This window comes from Lutra lutra, chromosome 10 (assembly GCF_902655055.1).
Source record: "Lutra lutra chromosome 10, mLutLut1.2, whole genome shotgun sequence".
In the NCBI taxonomy this organism is placed as follows: Eukaryota; Metazoa; Chordata; class Mammalia; order Carnivora; family Mustelidae; genus Lutra; species Lutra lutra.
Genome location: NC_062287.1, coordinates 79,614,708 through 79,637,580, shown reverse-complemented (window position 1 = coordinate 79,637,580; position 22,873 = coordinate 79,614,708). Strand labels below are relative to the sequence as shown.

At 37.7% G+C, this 22,873-nt stretch overlaps 1 protein-coding gene across 1 annotated transcript in view; it reads right to left on the bottom strand.

Moving 5' to 3' along the window:
• The window catches only part of ANO3 (anoctamin 3), a 419,176-nt gene that overhangs the window by 310,771 nt on the left and 85,532 nt on the right, over window positions 1-22,873 (bottom strand). The window lies entirely within an intron of this gene.

The following is a 22,873-nucleotide window of genomic DNA, read 5'->3' as shown; positions in this document are numbered from 1 at the left end:
GCAGGTTTTACGCCCCACGTGGGCTGCTACATGAAGCTCAATCCCATGACACTGAGACATGACCTTAGCTGGAATCAAGAGTCAGCTGCTGAAATGACTGAGCCACCCAAGTAACTCTCAATTTCTACTCAATTTCTACTCCTCCCTCCAACTCTCCAAAATACGCCATCTTCCTAGGGCCTCCTCCAACAACCACACAGAGACTCTCCTGTTGGAATGCAATTACAAATGTTGGCAACATATGGTAGCAAGAACATTTAGGTAGAAAAAAAAAAAAAAAGGATATTTAGGTGAATAATGTGAAAAATGCCAGCTCTCTTACTTGAGTAGGTTATTTAAGAATCTTTAAATTCTATCTGAATATATTTCCATAACACAACCTCTAACCCCCAACCCTGGATTTCTTTTATGATGAAGTAAAAGAGTGAGAAACAAGAACAACAGAAACAACAACAACAAAAATAAATGGAATCCTTGGACCTGCTCTACACTGAAGCTGGTTTTACCAAAACAACCACCTCCTCCCAGAAAAACAAACAAACAAACAAACAAACAAAAAATAAAAACAAAACCAGAAACTACAGAGCCACCGATATCAGTTTTCTAGCAATGTAAAACCTGGATCCATTTACTGGGAACAACAACTGAGTCAGGAAGTAGGGGAAAAAATAAAAATAAAAAAAGACATTTCAATGATAGAATGACAGAATGAGTTTCAGAGCAGTATCATCAGTCACTTTTATTTTTCTATTTAAAGGGTAGGTTTTATCATGAATTCATGTCCAGGGTTCTGGGACAGAGCCCCACTTTCCCTGAGCTCTTTGCCTCATCCTATCTCTAAAGAAACGTTTTGAGAGCAAGTACGAAAGAGAGGATGCTCTTGCATGGGTAGCTAATAGTTTCTGCCTTATCCAACTATTTCTCATTTCTGCCCTAACCAATGAACTTGAACCACAGGAGGCATTTATTTAAAAACTGGTTGCAAATGCATTTATTGTTTAAGATAAAGGGTAAATAATCTACTGTGTAACATTTGATGGAATAAATTCCTCTCTGGTGAAGACCCATTTTGATAAAATTTGGAACAAACCTTCACTTGCTTTGTCATCCTTATATAAAGGAAGATATATGCTACCAAATTTATAGTCATTGCAATATTTAAGAAACATTTTAAACTGAATATCTGGTGAAAAGTCATGCAGTAATTCAAAAGCAACTCATTCCTGGAACCCAAAGCCCCATTTCATAATATGGGTTACTGGGGATAAGTTTGTTTATTGACATGAGTAAGAAATGTTGTGTGATGATATAAGGGCTGTAAATATGATTGACTTTATTCTTACTCTTTGAGATAAGTCTTATTTTTTTCTTTCTCACAAATGTTGGTGCCAAAGGTTGTGGAATTTAATAAATAAAACATAGCTCATACTTCCAAGGTAAACCATGGTAAGCCCCACAATAAATTTTAGAGCAGGACTTATTTTAACTTAAAGTCCATGATCAGGTTTTGGGGATTTTCTTAATCATTTAAATTATATTTAGGACTTTTGTGTATGAGTATATATGCATTTGTTTCTGGGAGTTGACCCATAATTTTCATCGGTTTTCCAAAAGGGCGGGGGACTCCTAATGATTTCAAGCTACTGCTTTACATTGCTTATCAACAAAATGTCGATGGACACATTTCCTCTGATCACTGTAAAATAAGTCATAGCTGGACCAAAATGATCTTAAAAATATCTCTATGTATTTATATATAGTTTTGATGTCTACATATTATATCGTTACCTACACAATGATTCTTTAGCACAACAAACTTTGAGAAGCACTGAGTAGCATCAAGGCAAAGACAATATATAAAGATGCTTTGATTTCCAAACATTTTTTTGCACATAAAATAAGTATTATTTCCTTGTAATGAATGAATAGGAGGAAGCACATTTACATTCTTGAGTTTTAAAATCAGGCGTGCTGTGGCTTCTTAGGCATTTGCAGTTTAGTATAACTTCCAGAATCGCCATGTCACTTCAATAAGGGGATGCAGAAAGTTCTAAATACACTGCATACCATTCACAAACCACAGGATTCTCCAACTACTTCCGGAGGTCTATCTATCTGTCCACCTCCTTTTCATCCCTATATTGTATATGTCAGCACACAATCAAAGCATAGATTTTCCTAGAGGTCCCTAGAATCCTCAGTCAATTCTTATGTTTGTGCACCAAGAGCACAAACATTCTCAGACTCTCCAAACTTAATAGATATTTACATTAACCTCCTACTCAGGTTCCTGCCAGAGAAGAAGACAGTTTGAATCCTAGTATAACACACCTTGTCTGGTGCATTCCTCTCTTTTCTTTCTCACACTTCACAATAGTGCAGAGTGTACATTTTTCTCTTTTTCTTAGTATTTGCCCAGGGACTTCCCTTAGATAGATAGCATTTAAGATCTATCTACCCTTTACGTTTCTGCGTGCTAGTCATGAAGCAAGTAAGAACTAGAAAGTACCAAGAACAAAAATGTCAATAGATATGTTTACTTATGTGACTGAATGAGAGCATGCTCTAGGGTATTACATCTTAGTGCAATGGATATTCAGTTTTCAAGGTAACATACATACATGGTACAGAACACTGTGGTAATTATTCCTTCAAACAGCTACAGAAACTGTGTAACAATTCCTGACATCTTGGCAAAGGAAGACATGTCAAAGACACTAAGAGACAAGCAATGGGATAACCCAAGGTGTTGCAAGTGTCAGAACATGGTGGAACCTATGGCAACAGAATACAGCATCAGGCTACCTGTTTCCCAAGACTATGTTTGAAAACACGTATTATTCATTTCCTCATTTAATTAGCTATGATTAAGTGCCAGCTTCTTTGAAGGTTCCCATGTTGCATAAAATTGGACTTGCCCTCTCAAAGCTCATAATCATCCTCATCATTATGTAGATCCTTTCTGTCAGGCACTATACTCATACTAACCTTAAAAATGGGTATGATAATTACCACTATCAAAAAAAAAAAAAAGAGATGACTGAGGTACAGTCAGGTTTAATACTTCACAAACACATAACAGGTTAGTGATAGAATAAGAAAAAAAATGCTTTATACTCTAAAATTCATGCTTTTAAGTAACTTGCTGCTTGTCTATGTATAAACATCATTATAATGGAAAGAAGTAATAAGGACCTAAAGAGAAGTATAGATAAAGCATTTTGATGAAATTTCAGAGAACATTACTTTTTAGAGGGGTAGGTTGAGCAAATACTTTGTGAAGAAGATGTTTTGACTCATATATCCAAGATAAAAAGTTCTCAATTGTAAAAATAATCGAGGTATCCCCCAAAGTAAAGAAGACTATATGAGCAAATTCTTTGGGGAAGGAGGTGGGTAGGAAGGCGTGGAAGCCAACATAAAATTTCATTTGGCTGGCATATAAGTCTCATCAAAGGAAAGGGAATGGAAATAACATTCTTTTTTTTTTTTTTAAGATTTTTTTATTTATTTGTCAGAGAGAGAGGAGAGCGAGCGAGCACAGGCAAACAGAATGGCAGGCAGAGGCAGAGGGAGAAGCAGGCTCCCCGCCAAGCAAGTACCCCGATGTGGGACTCGATCCCAGGACGCTGGGATCATGACCTGAGCCGAAGGCAGCTGCTTAACCAACTGAGCCACCCAGGTGTCCCTGGAAATAACATTCTTGAGTGTGTTCCTCTGTGCTAGTCACCATGCTGTGTATTTCACACAGTGTACCTCATTTTATTTCATCTTTACAATATCTCAGTGAAGTAGGTATATTAGAGTTTTAACAAAAATAAATAAATGACAAGATGACAGAGAAAATATATTATGGTGAGAATTTGAAATCAAAGTTAATTATAATCTGTGTTCTTTCAGAAATATCATATATTATATCATGAAAAAAAATCCTACAGACAAATTTAAAAATGGAAATTGGAACCATATTGGGTAGGGCCTTGGATTCTAAGATGAAAAAAATATTGGAGTTAGCTTTGAAGATAATCATGAGTCACTGCTGGCATTTCATAGCTATACCTTAGCTTTCTGGGTATGTCAGAAACACATGTAAGTCATTAACTGATTAAATTTGTCTATCATCAAGAACCAAGGTAAATGAATTCTAAACTACATTAATTGAAAATTTGTTCTTTCAACTAAACTTAAAGTTCCTGAGTCATAACTCCCATGCAATAGTCAACAAATAAAAAAATGGGTATACATTCATGATGAAAAAATTTGTCATCAAATTACTCATAAAGAGAGTAAAATAAAATGGAGAGTAGGATGGATTCATGGTATGAAGCTTTAATGTACTATTTATATAAATATGACTAGATCTTTGCTTTGGTGAAGGAGGCAGCCACCTTCTTGTCAATAGCCAAAATCTACCACTGAAATATCACTCCTTATTTATATCTTTCAGTTGTTTTCCTGAGAAAGGATCTTTTGGAATTAATCCAATAAAAGCAATAATTAGGAGCACAAATCATGTAATTGTGAAAAAAAAAAAAACACAGCAATGTGAGGATATACCCTAAAATATTAATGGTGATTCTGGAGGTGTCTGACTTATGGTTAATTTTGATTGCTTTTTCATGATATATTTTTGCATTTAGAAAATTTTGTACAATGAGCACATACTATGTTTATGTTGAGAAAAAAAAGAGATACAAAATGGAAGGAGTGAGACAGAGACCGAACTGAGAGTCCAGGGAAGATAGATTTCCTCCTCTTCTCATCTTCTGTCCTTCTACCTTTGGCCAGCTCTGTGTATAAAACTTGGCACGTGATACGACTTAAATGTAGATCGGGATAGAAGATCCACTCCACACTTGCTTCCCAAACTCTTGTTACAAAATGTCAAACCGTAGAACCTAAACCTAATTTGGATGTTTGGGAAGCAACTTGAACTAGCAGGTCATCAGTTTATTCTCAAGCTGTAATTAGCATGATTTATTATAGGACATATTATATTTCGCCCTGAAGAAAGGCAAAATTCATTAGAGTTGTCAAGTGAGGACTGGAATGTGACTCCATGTTTAGTAATTTTTCATAGCTTATTTCTTATTCTCGAGACCAAGGATCCATGACTCTACCTCATGTTTTATGTCAGTAAAACGCTTTGGATCTTTAGAGTATCAATGATCATATGCCTTATACTTCAAACTCAGAAATGTTACTTGGTAATTTTTGATTTGTGTAGATGTGTATGTAAAAAAGACCCAAAATTTCAAATTTTGAAGATCACATCAAAATTTAACTATATATTTAATGATCACTTTAATGGGAAAAAGTACATTCTTAAGAAAATTAGATTTTGTAGGGGTGGTGCCTGGGTGGCTCAGTCAATTACACATCTGCCTTTGGCTCAGGTCATGATTCTGGGCTCGTGGGATTGAGTCCCCTATCTGGCTCCCTGCTCAGTGGGGAGACTGCTTCTCCCTCTCCCTCTGCTGCTCCCCCCAACTTGTGCTCTCTCTTTCTCTCTCTCTGTCAAATAAATAAGCAAAAATCTTAAAAAAAAGAAAATTCGGTATTTTGTTTTTTATATCAAACACTAACCACTCAAATATATTGGCCAATATTAATGCATCAACTGAATATTTTTCTGTAAGAAGTACTTTGACAACTAAAATTTTATCTCACTATATTTTTCTTGATCATCTTATCCAATTTTCTATCCCTGAGTCTATTGTTCAAAAATCTGAATAATGGGGGCACCTGGGTGGTTCAATGGGTTAAAGCCTCTGCCTTCGGCTCAGGTCATGATCCCAGGGTCCTGGGCTCTCTGCTCAGCAGGGATCCTGCTTCCCCCTCTCTCTCTGCCTGCCTCTCTGCCTACTTGTGATCTCTGTCAAATAAATACATAAATAAAATCTTTAAAAAAAATCTGAATAATGACTAATGTTTGTTATTCTGCAGGCGAAGCATATACTTATCTTTTTTCAATTTGTATTTCTTTTAGCACTTTACTTCATAGCACAAGTGAAAGACCTAGATAAATCATTTAAATAATAAACTTGTTTTGGGAGAAAGCAGTTGATCTGTAACAAAGGTTATACATACATTTGACAGAAGGCAAAATATAGTCACTTAATAAGAGTATGGAAAATTATCACAACACAGTTTTAATAAGCAGAACATAGCCCAGCTGAATGAGAAAAATCTGTGTCTTTAGGAGGGTTTTCCAGTGAAGAGGAAGAGGGAGAAGGCATTTCTGATACAGATGGAAACCATCAGGTACAAATACTTTAGCAGTAACTTGAGTATCATAAATATGTATCATTTATATGCATAAATGCATGCAAAATGCACAGGGTTATAAATCTAGTGGAAAGCATATGATAGAAGCACAGACCTTTTTCTGTAACCATATGCAATTAATTGCTCCTCTGGATTCTGTGCTGCTCCATGGTGCGTTGTTTCCTTGTTCTATTTTCAGTGACTATCACCAAGCCAGCAAGCCAGCAAGAGTTGATGTTAATGCCTTAACACAAAAATGTGCCTTTTTCATAGTTTAGAAGCAAACAATTTCACTTGAGTATTAGACATGTTTGCAAATAATGTTCTAATAGTTGCTTTTGACATTCCTAGAACATATAACCTCTCAAGACTGCTGTAGCAGTGCCCAGCCTTTGCTATTTTAGTGCATGTCTCTCTGAGTTTTGCTGCCGGCATCTGTGTCTCTCTGCTTGGAGGGTTTCTCTCACCATCTGTGCCTATTCCGTTGGTGTGAAAGGCAAGCTAGGGGCTCTAGGGAATTAGCATCCTTGGGAACATCTTTCAACTAATGATTAATGGGTTTTTAGTAGGTAAATACCCCAGGTTCTTCTCTCTTTGGGTGACCTTGGGGTGGGTGAGGCACGTGTGCTATGTCATTCCTAAATCACCTGGGATTCAGAGCAGGACTAAGCTACAGAAACCCACAACAGTGACTTTATTACTTCATTTGATTTTTCTGTTTCCTGTCTTACTTTTCTATTTCCCTATCCTCACTTCCTGGAATCACCTCACAAAAGAATTGCAATAATTGTATTTAATTCTTTGTCCAGAGTCTGATAACTACTCATCAGAGACTCACGAAACATCAGGGCTACTCATTCTAAACTTGACTAGTAATCACTTAATCTGTTGACACATTGATACATTATGTCCAAAGTGAAAGTCCTGGATTAGGCATTTAAACCAGCTCCTACTGATTCCTTATACCTAATGTCATCTCTACAGCTCAGTCAATACAGTCTTCCATAAATCAGTGACTCTTTCTTTTTTGTCCTCCAAATTTTGTCAATGGTATTTCCAGTATGTGCCTAGGATATTACTTCCTTTCCATTATCTAATATATCAGAGACTTAATCTGTACAGAATTTATTGTTTGATGTAATGAGGTAATTTCTCCCCTGAGAACAGCTCATACTTAAGTAACTTTCTATAACTATTAATGATACAATCAGTGATCTACAAGACTTGGTAAATTCTTCTCTATCACCCATGCTTGTAGCATTTAAAAAAAAAGGCTACAAATTCTTTGGCCCTTTTCCCATTGAGAAATGTAAATACACATTTTGTTCTCTTGATTTCTCTGTGACTAATTTGATGAAGTACAGATGTAATAATCTATTGGCCTAAGCAGTGAGAGACTGGCAGATACAGACACTTCCTTCATCTGGTAATAGTCATTCATGGAAGCCAACTCTCATGTAAACAGTGTGATTTCTGGGTATCTGGGTGGCTCAGTTGGCTGAGCGACTGTCTTTGGCTCAGGTCATGATCCTGGAATCCTGGGATCGAGTCCCACATTGGGCTGCCTGCTTGGCAGGGAGTCTGCTTCTCCCTCTTACCACCCCCTCCATGCTCTCTTGCTCTCTCTTGCTCTCTCTCTCTCATCCTCCCCTCAAAAAAATAAATGAAATCTTAAAAAATTTAAAAAAAATGAAAAGAAGAGATTTCCATGGAGCCACCACACTGTGAGAAGCATGAACCATGCAGAGAGGCTCAAAAGGATGAGGCATTTTGTACAAAGAAAGAGGTACAAAAGTCATTCTGGACCTTCCAGCATCAGTCATCTTAACTGGGGCCACATGGATCAGACACAAATTGTCCATCTAAAGCCTTTCCTAAATTCCCGACCCACAAAACCTGCTGGTTTCACTCTAGGGTAGTTTTTGTACAGAAACAGATAATGGGTGCAGTCTCCATACCCAATCCAATGAGTTCTGTTAGCTCTGCCTCCAAAATATATCTTGATTCTGCCCATCTTTCATCTCCTCCTTTGCTCTTCTAGTTCCAAACAGAATCATGTTTCATCTAGACTAACACAAAAGACTTTTAACTATTCTTTCTGCTTTTACCTTACCATTTATTCCCTGCACAGAAGCTATAAAATAAAGAGTTAAATCAGATAACACTGCTTAAATTCTCCACTAACTTCTCACTGCAATTAGAATAAAACTGCTTATGATGGATTATAAAGACTGACAACAATGACTCACACTTACTGCTCTGATCTCTCTTTCTTAGTTACTGTGCTCTATCCATGTGCCCTCCTTTTTAAAAATGTATATATTTATTTGAGAGAGAGAGAGAGAGCAAGCATGTGAGTGGGGGGAGGGGCAAAGGGAGAGAGAGAATCTCAAGCAGACTCCACAATGAGCATGGCGTCCAATGTGGGCCTCAATCTCACAACTCTAAGATCATGACCTGAGCCAGAATCAAGAGTGGGATGCTTAACTGACTGAGCCATCTGGGCACACCCCTCCCCCATATGCCATTTTTGATATCTCTGGAATGTTGTAAACTCATACATATCCCAGGGTCACTGGGTTGTGGTTGTCTCTTTTACCTGGAATAGTCTTCTCCAGTTCCTCACTGATTTGCTTTTTCTCATGATGCAGTTGTCTTCTCAACTACCGCCCCTTACGGAGAGGACTTCCCTGACCACTAGATCAAATTTCCTCTTCCTAGTTAATATGATCTAAGCCTTTAGCCTGTTTTGCTTTCTGTAGCCTTCATTATTATCTAGAATTGTTTACATGTTTACTTACTTATTGTTTATTTCTTCCTTATTGAAATGCAGTGTCTATAAAAAAGAGACCTGAATCATCTAGTTTGCCACCATATTCTTAAGTCTTGACATATTGCCTGATAGATACTGGAGACTCCACAGTCGCTGAATGATTGTAATGTGAAATAGGGCAATATATTCTCCTGATTTAGAATCTATTTCCTAGGAACATTTTATTAAACTTTGACTGTATTGAAATCTATCAGAAAAAAAAAAACAGATTGTGTTAACTTATAATCCACTTGATATGGCTTCCCAGGAGGTAATTTGTGGGGAAATATATATTGCATAAGTAGATACATTGCACCATTTAATTAAACAGTCTTCAGTTTAGAAACACCCATGTTGACTAATTTAGTGTATCCAGTTGGAAAGACTGCATTCTCCTCTCCTCCTACCCTGATGCTTTCCAGACATGCTACAGATTAAAGAGGGCAACACTGGTCTGCTTTACATGTTTTCTTTCCTTATTGCTCTAGGCACACAATGGCCAGTGAAACTGATCTGAAATTTAGAAGGAAGACAGAGACCAGGGAAAGTCTACTCATCCATCCACTCTAGTTTGTGCTCATTATTATCCAAGCTAGAATGACAGGCACTTCTGGATCTGTTAGAAAAATTAAAGAAAGCAAGCAAGCAAATTAGGGATCATTTTGAATCCACTCACGAAAAGATGACAATTTAAGAGTCTAAATTTATGTTTTCTCCTGTAGGCCCTTTCTTAGAACATTTTTTTTAATTAATGTTAAATTAATGTTAAAAAACAGTGAAAAATTTTACTTTCCTGCCTGCTGACATAAGGTCCATTTGTGCCTTTCTGAACAACCACTCCAAATGTCAGCAGTAGTGAATAGCTGTGAAGTAAACTCCACTTCTTTATCTTAAAAGCAAATTAGGAAAAAGGCAGGCTGATGGTTTCCCCTCAGGAAGGTTTCCCCTGCCCTATGACAGGTAGAGTATAGCCAGTGCCCCTCTCTTGGGCCTCCTCTGCCTTCATCCCCTTTCCCTCCTGGGCTTTTAGCCTCCTGGCCCAAGACGTAAGTATTCTCAGCAAGAAAGAGGGCTACTCTCCGCTTTCCACAATCATCTGATTAATTTTATGAAAGTATCAGTCTGTGGTGTGAACAGCCCAAAATACATATGGAGAAGAAAATGGAAGGGAAATTGAATCCACAGAGGGTTCACATGACTCTTCAGAAACTAGCATATTCTATTTGACAAACTTCTCCCTTGGTTTCAGTAGCCAAGTAGAGAACAACTTGGACTTCTTCCTTATGATTGAAAGACAATAAATCTGAGTCTCAACCCATGCCTGACTATTGATCCCTTTTTGACATTTGAGTAAGTCACTTATATTTTCAGGGTTCTAATTTGCTCATCTATTAACTGGTTCCTAACTACTGGGTTTATTGCAAAGCTGTATAAAATAGTGGTTGGGAGCAAAAGCTTAGAAACATCTACTGCCTGGGTTTAAATCCCGATTTCGCCAATTATTAACTTTGTGACTTTGGATAAGTTGCTTAACTTCTCTGGGCCTCTATTTTTGAATTGGTGGGAAAGCATCTCAAATACCCACAGACCTGATTTTACCTACTATGTTAATGACACAGTAATCAGGGGGGTAATATAAAAGCAAATGCATTGTGTTTTCACTCATTTATGTACAGTTCATTTGTTATAAACTCCTTTCTGCTAAAAATCTACATGTCTCTTTGTTCAGGTTTCCCCAGAGGAAAATAATCTAAGCTGAAAGACTTAGCAGATTCTGGAAGAAAGCTAAAGACTCTTGGAGGATAAGCTGAGAGTATGTCAACAATCCAAGAGCTTCTAGATGATCAAGCAACAATAAATATCACCAAATGAACAGAAAGAGTTCTGGCATCTTAGGAGCTGTTTATCAAGGTCAGGGAAGCCCGCCTACACTGTTTGGTATCCTTACTCTGCAGAATGGTGTGTTCACAACAATATCACTATCTTCTGGGAATTTCAGGCTTTACACAGAGACACTGAATCACATTCTATATCTTAACAAAATCCCAAGGTGATACCTTGAACATAAAGGTTTGGGAAACACCAGTGATTTCCAGTATTGGATGTACTTGGAAAACTTATAAAATGACTTATGTCTGGATTTCAAGCCTAGCAATTCTCATTTAATTGGTATGAACTGTGGCCCGACATCTGAGCTTATTAAGAAATTATTTTCCCAAATGATTTCAGTGTAGAGCCAGAGTTCAGAAGCACCAAGCTAAATCTTGAGATGTCCCAGGCCTTTATTTTAAATATAATTTCTTTCATGTGTTCTGAATACAAAAATGTTAAGATACATCAAATGCACATCTTTCATGGTTAAGAAAGGTTGATTCCCCAGATTTTATTGTCACTTGCTGGATTCAGAGCTCCCTGGGCTATTCCTTCCATGGTAATTTCAGGATGTAGAGAGCTGATTTGCTTATTTTCAGAAAGACAACAAAAGGTTGACTCCCCGCCAGGCTAAGCTAATGGCCATCTGTTAGGATGCAGCAGTATGGATTCAAAAGGTGGTATTTGCCACTGTATCTGGTATCTGGAGGCAATACGTGAAATCCAAGCCTCTCAGAACTCACAACACCTTATGTGTCAGATCCCTGAGAGGAAGGCAATCCCAAATTAGAAATACATGCTTCATTGGACAGGCACTCATCTACAAGCACCTTAGAGTGTCCATTCTGAAGGAGGCCTTTATCATTCATATCATTCCATGCACGACCGCTATGCTGCTGCCAAAGGCCTCATACAACATTTCATAACTGAGCCCATGACAAAGGGAAGGGACACACCAGGGTTGTCCTGTCTTGCCCTGTATCTGAAATCAACCCTTTCGATCTGATGAAACTGACACCCAAATGGTTACCATTATTATTATTATTATGTTTGTGCTTATTTTGTGTTATTCATTTAATTGGAAAGGTTGATCCAAGCGCTCCAAAAATTCCCTATAGCACAAAGATTTTATATTCGGTAAGGCATGACATTACAGGAAAAACAGTTTTGGGGACCATGCTAGAAGTAAACTTTAATTATTCATAAATATGTATTATATATTCACCTAAAATTAAAAATAAAGATAGCACAGTGACTAAAAAAGAACCCATATAATTTTGTACATGTGAAGGTAAGAATGATGGTCTCTATTAAATTCTATATAACTTTACATATCTTTTTTTAACTAAAATATTTTTAGAATTTTCTTTACCAAGTTTATATTTTTAAAGATTTATTTATTTATTTATTTATTTATCTGAGAGAGTGAGAGTCCGTTGTGAGCAGGGGGAGGGGCTGAGGGAGAGAATTTCAAGCTGACTCCCTGCTAAACTGAACAGGAAGCCCAAAACTGTGCTCAATCCCAGGACCCTGAAACCATGGCCTGAACCAAAACGGAGTCAGGTGCTTAACTGAGTAAGTCACCCAGGTGCCCCTCCTCCACCACCAGTTTAAATCAGATGTTTTGTTGCAGATAATGTAAATAAGAGTTTCTTTTTTCCCCATTTCCTACATTTTCCTTAATCTCCTACATTTTCTCCTTCCAAACAGCTTTTGATGAAAACTTTAGGATCTTATGCAAAATATGCATATGGATTTCTAAAAGATAACAAAATGAACTTTATTAAGTTTAAAGTGACTTTATTAAGTCTGTGGGTGACCAAGAGGTACTAAGTTTACCACGATTATCAAGAACAATGTACAGCCACGAGAAAAACAAAACACATTGTGCTAGCTCCCTCTAGTGGAAATTCTGAAGACAAACCGATTCTAACAGAGTAGTTCTGAATTCACAGGCTTGAATACATAGTCTCTTGAATACAAACCTTATTTACAGACCGACTAGGCCCCAAATCCAAAAACTTAGTGGGAGGAAGGAAGACCAGCATTCAAAATGTGCATCTCTTAAGGCAATAAATCTGGGAAGAAACTGATTTATATTCTTCTACTTCTGAATTGAAGGCTAGGAGGGAAGTTAAAGCTCTCTTACCATCCATTTTCATATACATATAGTGAGTATGAAAACAGTTACCTCACAGAGTTGTTTTAAGGCTTAAATGAGATCTGTTTCTCCTCATTCTTTCTCCACATCCGTAAAATTATGTGACCCCAGGGAATCAAATTTGAATCCTCTTTCTCTTGTATTTTGCCTCATTATAGTCATCCGGCAATTACCACTGATTTATGTCATCCCCCTCCATCTGCAATCTATTCCTAGTACAAAACACCATTCCCTCTGGCCTCTACTGCTGGAACAGCTTCCTGAGTGCCCTCCCCGCTTCCCTCCCATCATATGCTCCATGATGGACACGGTAGGCTGAACAGAAATTGTGTCTTGTGGACCTGAGAGCCAGCCCCACATTGTTCACCACTGCACTTGGAACCCTCCGTACCCTGGCCTCCAAGACCGCAGTGAACTGGGACCTGAGCCACCCACATCACATCACAACGGCCACCCACCCACTAACGCAGCACCGAGCTTTTCTCTACACTGCCCCAAATTGGCCATGGCATTCTCAGTCTCAGGGTCTTTGCACAAACTGATCCCACCTCCTGACAGCATTTTTCTCATTTTTCTTGTGTCTGGTTCCATCCCATCTTGCAGGTCTCAGACTAAATACTGCTTTGGAAATTTTCTGTGTCTAAATGTGGTCTCCCATCTTCCAACTGTCTTTCTCATGGCACTCTGTTTCCTTTGGAAGAACACTCGTGACAATCCATAGTTATTTGTTTAATTGTTCATTATCTGTCTTCCCCATTAAAATTTAAGATACCAAGTCTTCTCCTGTTGCCAATTAGATTCCTAGTATGCTCAAGAATTGGTGCTTTTAAGTATTTATTGAATAGTTTTGTAGATGAATTCAATTTTTATAGAATTACTCAGCATAGGTTGGACTAATTAGGCCTTCACTAAATCCCAATTCCTTTCTCTTTCCAAGGCGTCATTGGGCTCTATTAGTTTTCATTTCTAGGAACAATTGTGAGCTGCTTTTTTTTTTTTTTTAGATTGAACTAATTATTAAATGTTTTAAGTAGTTGACTAAAGACATGGTTCTTCTATACTTGCTTACAGGACAGATTTATAGTAAAGCTAACAAATCTTAAGTGCCCAAATCCCTCATTTTCTTTGGAACTTTTAAAAATTAAATTAATTTTTTTTTTCCTATTAGAGAGCAAGAGAAAGAGCAAGAGAGCAAGCACAGTGGGAAGGGAGAACCTTAAGCAGTCTTCACACCCAGTACGTAGCCTATTGTGAAGCTTGATCTCACCTCCTTGGAACCATGACACCCCTGGAACCAGGACCTGATCCAAAATCAAGAGTTGGACGCCTAACCAACTGAGCTACTCAGGGGCCCCTCCTTAGAAGTTTTAAGACCAAGAAAGGGACCCCAGATTTATGTTTACATTGTCATAAGTATGTATTTTATTTCTTAAAGATAAAATTATACCAACAGACTAGTGCATGAGTAACATCATTTTCTACACAAGAAAATGTGAAATGCAGTGACATCACACTGCTCATATATGAAGGGAATTTGAAAGAGAACATCACATAGTTGATAAAAATCCTAAAGATTTGCACTACAATATTAATAACAAGTTGTGAAACAAATTTTTTAAAAAACGATTAAAAATATTTGGTCAACTTCATGGAGAAAGCAATGATTGTCTTTCAAATTTTTTTCTAGAAAATGTTATAAAATTTTAGAAAGTTACAAATGTTATAGAAATGTTATAAAAATGCATTAAAATATTCAAAAAGTAGGGCGCCTGGGTGGCTCAGGCGTGGGTTAAGCCGCTGCCTTCGGCTCAGGTCATGATCTCAGGGTCCTGGGATCGAGGCCTGCATCGGGCTCTCTGCTCAGCAGGGAGCCTGCTTCCTCCTCTCTCTCTCCGCCTGCCTCTCCATCTACTTGTGATCTCTCTCTGTCAAATAAATAAATAAAATCTTTAAAAAAAAATATTCAAAAAGTGTGTAGTCAAAATATACGAAAAGTAATTACAGAGCTGTGACAGGCAGTTACTTAGGATATATGTTATTTTCTGGTTTTTGTGATGTTTGTACGTTTTGTGACCTTTTAAAAAGTTATAATCTGCTTTTGATTTATTTTCTCATTTACTTTATAGTTCTATATTTGTAACTTTGTATTCTTTTTGAAAAGTCTCCCCAAATTAAAGACCACAGGGCTTCATGAAATCCAGATTTTCCCCTGATGCCTGGTTGAAGTGACACGTAAGTATTATTTTTAACTGGATAGATTGGAGATATATTCTTCTGTTTTCAATTTTATCTAATCATGTTAATTAACTTCTTTTTTAATGCCACAAAGTGACCTACCTACATAACGCTAGGAATAACATATTAAACTTCTTAATTTAAAAAGAGTAGTCTTTTTTATGGGGCACCTGGGTGGTTTAGTCGGTTAAGCGTCTGCCTTCGGCTCAGGCCATGATCCCAGGGTCCTGGGATTGAGCCCCACATCGGGCTCCCTGCTCAGTGGGAAGTCTATTTCTCTCTCTCCCTCTCCCACAGCTTGTGTTCCCTCTCTGGCTGTGTCTTTCTCTGTCAAATAAATAAAATCTTTAAAAAAAAAGTCTTTTTTAAAGAAATCAATGAATACACATGATAAGATTTTAAAAGTGGAGAAGAAATAGAATAAGAGCCAAGTATTATTGGGAAAAGATGAATTCAAAAGTGCCTGAGCGGGTCAGTTGGTTAGGCATCTGCCTTCGGCTCAGCTCCTGATCCCAGAGTTCTGGGAGAGAGCCCAGGGTTGGGGCTTCCTGCTCAGTGGGGAGTCTGCCTCTCTCTCTGCCCCACTCCCCAGCTTATTGACTCTTTCTCTCTCTCTCAAATAAATAAATAAAATCTTTTTTTCAAAGTGAAATTAATATGCAGAATGTGGGCTACAGAGTCCTCTAATTTTATTAGAAGTTGGCAACAAATTTGTCCCTGAGGTTCCTAACAATCAACAAAAAGATCCTCGTAATCAGAGAATCTACTAAAGAAAAGAGAGCAAAAAACCAGGAACCTGTTTGCTAAGGAAAAGCCCAATTCAGACTGACTCCTGGATCTCATTCCATGATCACACGACCAGCATTGTCAACTATATTTTCAACTGAGCACAAGGAGTTTCAGAAATTTTTGTTTGGGCTGATCATATCATAGCAAAGTCAAATTGGGTGGGGGAAGGGGAAGAGTTCCATTGACAGCCAGAATAATATTAGCCCAAACCCTGTTTCACAGTTCCCTGCTGCTAATAGGAATTCTGAAAGAGAACAGACACGTGTAAGGTGAAGAGAAAGGGCTTTCATGTTTTCTTTTTGCCATAGAGGATACGAATTATGGCTCATCTGGGTGGTCCTACCATTGTGTTTTGTGATGCACATAACCTGTGCTGGGTCACATATCTTCCAAAAGAGAGGATGATCTTAAGGAAGACCTTCCCCTGACTGTAAAGCCTACCTGGCTTTAGTTGTAACAGGGGTCACAGAGGGACACGGGGCAGGGCTATGTCCTTTCAAATAGTATTTTCAGGAACCTACCAGCACAGAACCAAGTTCTTGGGCTTTATAATTCTGCACAGTCTTTTGATAAACTAAAATGTTTGATGCTCTCCTGACAACACATTTTGATGAAATCCCTTATAAACATTTTTGCTGGCTCTTATTTGCTTCCCTGAGAGGAATAAGAGACTTCCATACATAATTACTCCAGACTGGAACATATTTGCCAAATTTCAGTTTCTGAAACTAAAGTTTTCCATAGTCTTTTAAAGGTAAGTGCAGAAAAATATCTCTTTCAAGTCATCTGAGATGGACGTTGGATGGTCTTCAGCTAATGACAATTTAGGAGAAAGGCCTCTCTTATTGATCATTTCAATCTCTTAATTTTCCTATTCTCACCAGGAGTTTGGATGGATTAGAAGTGCTATCTGGAAGATGAATGTGGGGGAGAAAATAAGTATTTCCTACTCAATCATTCATTTCTTTAACAGAAACTAATGGAATACCTACTACAGCATTATATATACCATATAAATTCTGAAGCCATTATCTTTGTTATTTATAAGGCTATATGAGTTTGGACAAGTTACTTGGCCTTTTATATCTTCATTTCTTCGTCTGTAAAATAGAAACTATAATTTTATTATCTCACAGGATTACAATAAGATTTAAGTGAGTTCCTGTATGAAGAGTATTCAATATTTGATACATAGTGAAGTATTATTACTACTATGTACAAGTGCTAGGGATAAAACAATGACCAATGTTCTGACTGATTTTGGCAGCCAGGAAAAGGAGCCATTCTGCCTCCAGGGAGCATGGTGACTAGCTGCCCAGTTGCCACACCCTAAAATCTATTATTGTGCTTGTGAAGAGGTCTGTTGGCTGCTCCCTGCCAATAACTGAGTGAAGCAGAGAAACACTATTCCTGGGGAATGGATACCTCTTCCAACAGGTAGTTCCAGAACAGAATAATGGTTAACAGGGTTTAAAAATGGTGGAAGATCCGGGTTTGGGGTGGATGTAAACATAAAGAGGGAGCACAAGAGAAGCCTCTGTGATGATATAAAAGTTCTCTATCTTGGTTTCCATAGTGGTTACACAACTTTACACATAAGATAGTATGTAAACCAATGTAAGTTTCCAGATTTTGATAGTATACTATATATACAGTTCTATAAGGGTTGGAATATACAGTTCTATAAGTTAGGGATGGAGTAAGGACCCCCCCCTTTCCCCCTCAAAAATCCCTCCTTCATAAAAGCAACAAGAAAACTGGACAACATTGTTATAATTCCCTTTTACAGAATTGTGGAAATGAGCCAAATGAGCCAATAGCAGCTCCCTACCCATATTAAATTGAAATCTGCCATTCATATCCTGAGAGAGGAAGGGAGAGACAGAGAGGCTTAGTCTTAGTTTGGGTTCCCCAAGAAGAAGACTCCGAGACAAAATTTCAAATGCAAGTAGTTTGCTTGGTAGGTGCACAGAACATTAACAGAGAAGTGAGGAATGGTACAGGGAAAAAGTAGATAATAAAGTGCAGAATAACCAGAAAATTACTACCTAGGGTCACTGGAGTTTAAAGCACTGGGGATTCTGAAACACAGGTGCAAAGCCCAGTATGTAAGAGTTAGTTTCCCAGAGGTCCAAACCAACAATGGTATTTTTATGCTAAACATTAAGAACTATTTACTAATGGATGCTTGCTTTCTTGCTGCTTGAGTCCAGTTAAGTAAGACTAAGTAGGTCTGAGTAAGAATAAATAGTAAAATATATATGATCAGCTAGGACTCTTTAGGCTCCATAAAGAGAGAAAACTCAATCTTAAGTGGATCACCTTCCAAAATACACTTTACTGAGTCATGAAAATTTATATTCTTAACCATATCACCAACACCCCAATTTCTGTCTCTGCACTCTATTATCATAATGTTGGCTTCGTATGGTAGGAAGATAGTGTAGACATTTCACAGTTAGTGGGAAGGTACGAGTTTCTTTTCCAGGACAATTAACAAAGATCTCAGTGTTTTCCATCTTTGAGTCAATCACCAAGGCCAGAAGAATGTGTTGCTTTTATTAGTCAGATCTAAACCATGTGCTCATGAACGGAAGCAGAACTGGATGAAGTCACATCACTGGAAGGTCAGAGGAGTGCATGGAAGGAAGCACAGAACGAGAGTCTAAGAGTTGTTACTACAGTGATGGGACTGGGAGTCCTAACTAAAATAATGGGGAATGGACGCCTGACAAAAAGACACCACCAACAATGTCTTAGAAGGAAAGCCATAGGTAGAATTAAGTTCAGAGTATATAGACCAGTTTCTAATTAGAAACACAATGGAGTTTATTTATATGTTAAATTGATTTTTTATTTATAAGAGTGTTTTACCTGAGTTATGTTTTAGATCACAGGCACACTTCCAGGCTTTAAGGAGATCCTCAAAAACTCAGTCCACTACATTCAGTGATGATGTGGTAGAATGTTTAAGGCACAAATGGGGAAAAGGAAAAATCAGGAAACTTTTATAAAGATGCTATTTAAGTCAAACTTTAGACAAGTCTCTGGAGGATAGAAGGAAGAAGGGAAGAAAGGCATTTCAAGTAGAAGGAACAACATGGGTAAAAGGATAGAAGTATGAATGGATATAATTTGTCTATATACACGTAGTTTGATTTGGCTAGAATCTCTGATTTGAAATGAAGGAATAGCAAAAAAGATTAAAAAGATTGTTTTGACCCAAATAGTGAAAGCCTTATTTATGTTGTTCTAAGGAGTCTATGTTTTCACTTATTGGCAATAAGGATCCAATGAAGGGTTTTTAACAATGGGGAGATGATGAGAATTTAGACATCCTGGGAATCAAAATTTATTCCTTAATATCAACAATAATAAGATATTTTATGATAGATATTTATGCTAAAGCTTAGACATAGTATGGGCAGTTCTGTCTCCTTGTGAATTGCTTGTTCCTCCCCTCATATGATGGGAAATAGCCATTTAATAAACACATTTTTTAAAAGATTTTATTTATTTGATAGAGAGGGAGATCACAAGTAGGCAGAGAGGCAGTCAGATAGGGGGGAGCAGGCTCCCTGTTGAGCAGAGAGCCTGAAGCGGGGCTCGATCCCAGGACCCTGAAACCATGACCTGAGCCGAAGGCACAGGCTTAACCCACTGAGCCACCCAGGTGCCCCTAATACATTCTTAAGGCATTTCCCTAACAGCTTATTTTTCATTAAAAGGCTATTCATGTCAGCTCATCCAAAATAATACTATAAGAAAAATCCTCACACTAAGAACATTATTATTTGGTGAAGTGGAAAGATATCTATTCTTTGTTCGGATGAATTGATTTCTGTCTTAAGTTGCTCTCCTGAAGCCCCCCACCCCATGAGTAAAGGCAGAAACAAAATCTCTGCAGTGCAATATGCCCTGTGGCCACTAGAGGGCATACTTACTTCGTGCTGTGACTGACTAGCACAGAGCTGCTTTAATTCAGAGCAAAATTGACCAACAAAGGTGACCTCAGCAGAGGTTAGGAAGAACCCATCGCTGCAAAAGGATAGGTCTATCAAGTGACAGGTATGAAATATCAGTTTAGTCAGACTGAAGCCATGGTGACCAATTATACCCATCAAAGCCCAACGGTAATGAAATCCAGAAAGGCGAAGAGTGTCATTTTGATGGAGATGACCTCTAGAAGGAGGAAAGGGGTGGAAAGCCAGGTTAACCAATTTTACCTTTACAGGAGAGAGATGGGCCATTCTTCAAACAAATTAAATTGGCTACTGAAAATGTGTTCTAACCTGATGTATCCCTAACAAGTAGAACAGAGTGGAAAGTGCTGTTCTAACTGAAAATAATGGTTCGTTAGTCTGTTACTAAAATACGACCCCTGAAGGGATAGCTACCTCATGGGATCTTATTCATTCAGAAGCTGATCCTTATTTGAATATAAGCATGACCACGCTAAAGCAGTCTGTACGCAGCCTCATTTCTGATTAAAACCTTGGGTTATTTTTGTAAAGAGCTAAAAATTATGCAAATATCAAATTCACTTATAAAAAAGAAGCTAGAGTTTTTTCCTAGGCCACCTTTCTCAGACTCACTTGGGGGAAAGTTGCTAAAATTTTCATTCCCAGGTTCCATCCCCAATCTTCCTAATCAGAATTTCTAAGGTGCGTCCAAGTGTCTGCAGGGTTGGCAAAAGCCTCAGACAATTCTTTTCATTTGCAATATTTGAGGACAAAGAAATGTGGCATAATTTGGGATACCTGTGTGAGGCACTTTTGTTGAGTCAGGCTCTTAAATGCAGCTAGGTGAGGGTGATCTGTTCTCTCACAAACACACACACATTTTTAATAAAGCAGGCAACACCTTCCTTGTGCAGATCACCTCTCTTTGGTCACAAACAATGCTAAGCACTGGGTGTACGTTATTGTACTTCACTCTTCCCCAAACCACTGAAGACGTTATTTTTGCTCCCATTTACAACTCACAGAGAACACAGTTTCAGAGAGGTTAACTGACTGATCCACAGTCATGCACTTAGAAAGCAAGATTTATTTCATTCTGAAGTTACGAAGCTAAGAAGGAGAGGATGAAGGAAGTGTTTAAAGGTTTATTAGTTTCCACGTATGAATTTCCTCATTATTTCTTAATCCTCAGGTTTTGGATTAGATGTCAGAAAGCCCCCTCCCCCATATCGAATTGCAATCTGCCATTCTAGAACCTTTACCCAATCTCTGACCTCTGACCTACAATATGACTTTAGAGAAAAAACATTAACTCCTGCCTCTGTCCTGAGAGTGGAAGTAAGGAAGAGTTCCTAATGGTTTTCCCTTGAAATAAATCCATTTTAAATGTATTTTTATTGGATTTCTTTGGTTTACAGATTTGTTTGTAGGACTTTGTAAATGATGGGTCTTGGCATTTAAAGTCAGAAGAAGGTCAAACATTTCATCTCTACCAAAAATAAAATGAATAAAAATCCTGAAAAAAAAATAGTGTGGCTTCTTTTAGGCTTCTCTAAAGGATCCTATTTCAGTCTAGTCAGAGCCTAGTCAAGAAATATTGTAGCATAAAGTTGAAATATGTCTTATTTTCTCTTCTTTTTAGTCGATCTGACCATTCCTGTTAAATAGAGAAAACATTTTTTTGGTAAATTGTATTGCATTTCAGAAGCACTCATGTAAATATGTCAGCTTGGAGAGCATATCCAGATTTTCATTTTTTAAAATATATAATCTTCATCAGCCCCACAAAAAATGTGAATAAAGCAACACACTAAAAATTAACCCTTGGGAAGCCTGGGTGGCTCAGTCATTATGTGTCTACCTTCTGCTCAGTTTATGATCCCAGGGTCCTGGGATAGAGCCCTGCATGGGGCTCCCTTCTCAGCAGGAAGCCTGTTTCTTCCTCTCCCACTCTGCTTGTATTCCCTTTCTCGCTGTGTCTCTCTCTACCAAATAAATAAATAAAATCTTTAAAAATTAAAAAAAAATAACCCTTAAAAATCAAATGACTTAGAATAACTCCCTCTGAAATCTGTGATTTCATATTTACAGGGGTAAGGATAAATTATGTGTGTTCAGCTAGCCTTTTTTTATTTTTAAATTTTGAAATATATGTATTCCTCTTTTGATATCATAAAAAGGTATTCATAATTAATATAAATAATCTGATGAGTTTGGAGATAAGTATATATTGGTGAAATCTATCTATCCTAGTATTTTTACAAATAATAAATTAATAAATATTTGTATGAAGTAAAAATTTTTCCTCCTCCCTCTGTCCCTATGTCCCTCCTTCCTAACCATGGCTCAGTTTGTTGTGTGTTAGAGTTTGGGAATATAAAACATTCATAATACCCGCTCAGTGTCAGGTCCAACAAACTAATGCTGTGGTAACGACGAATGACTCTGAAACCCCAGTGCTTTCCAACAACAATAAAAAGGAAGCACATGATGCAGGGAAGAGTGGTAGATGTCTGTTCCATGAATTCATCAGTCCTCCACTGTGTGACTGGACTGCTGGCACAGCCACTCCCTGGGACACTGCCTGTATCATAGCAGAAGTAAGAAAAAACAGAGAACGCTGTTTTTGTCAAAAGTGGGAGGCCTCTCTTACATTTCCGTGCCCTACTTAAGTCCTTTGATTAAGCGTGGCATCAGTGGGTCTAGGATTTGTGAGGAGGGTGAACAAATATTTTTAACAATATATAAATTATAATATACATGTTTAATAGTAAT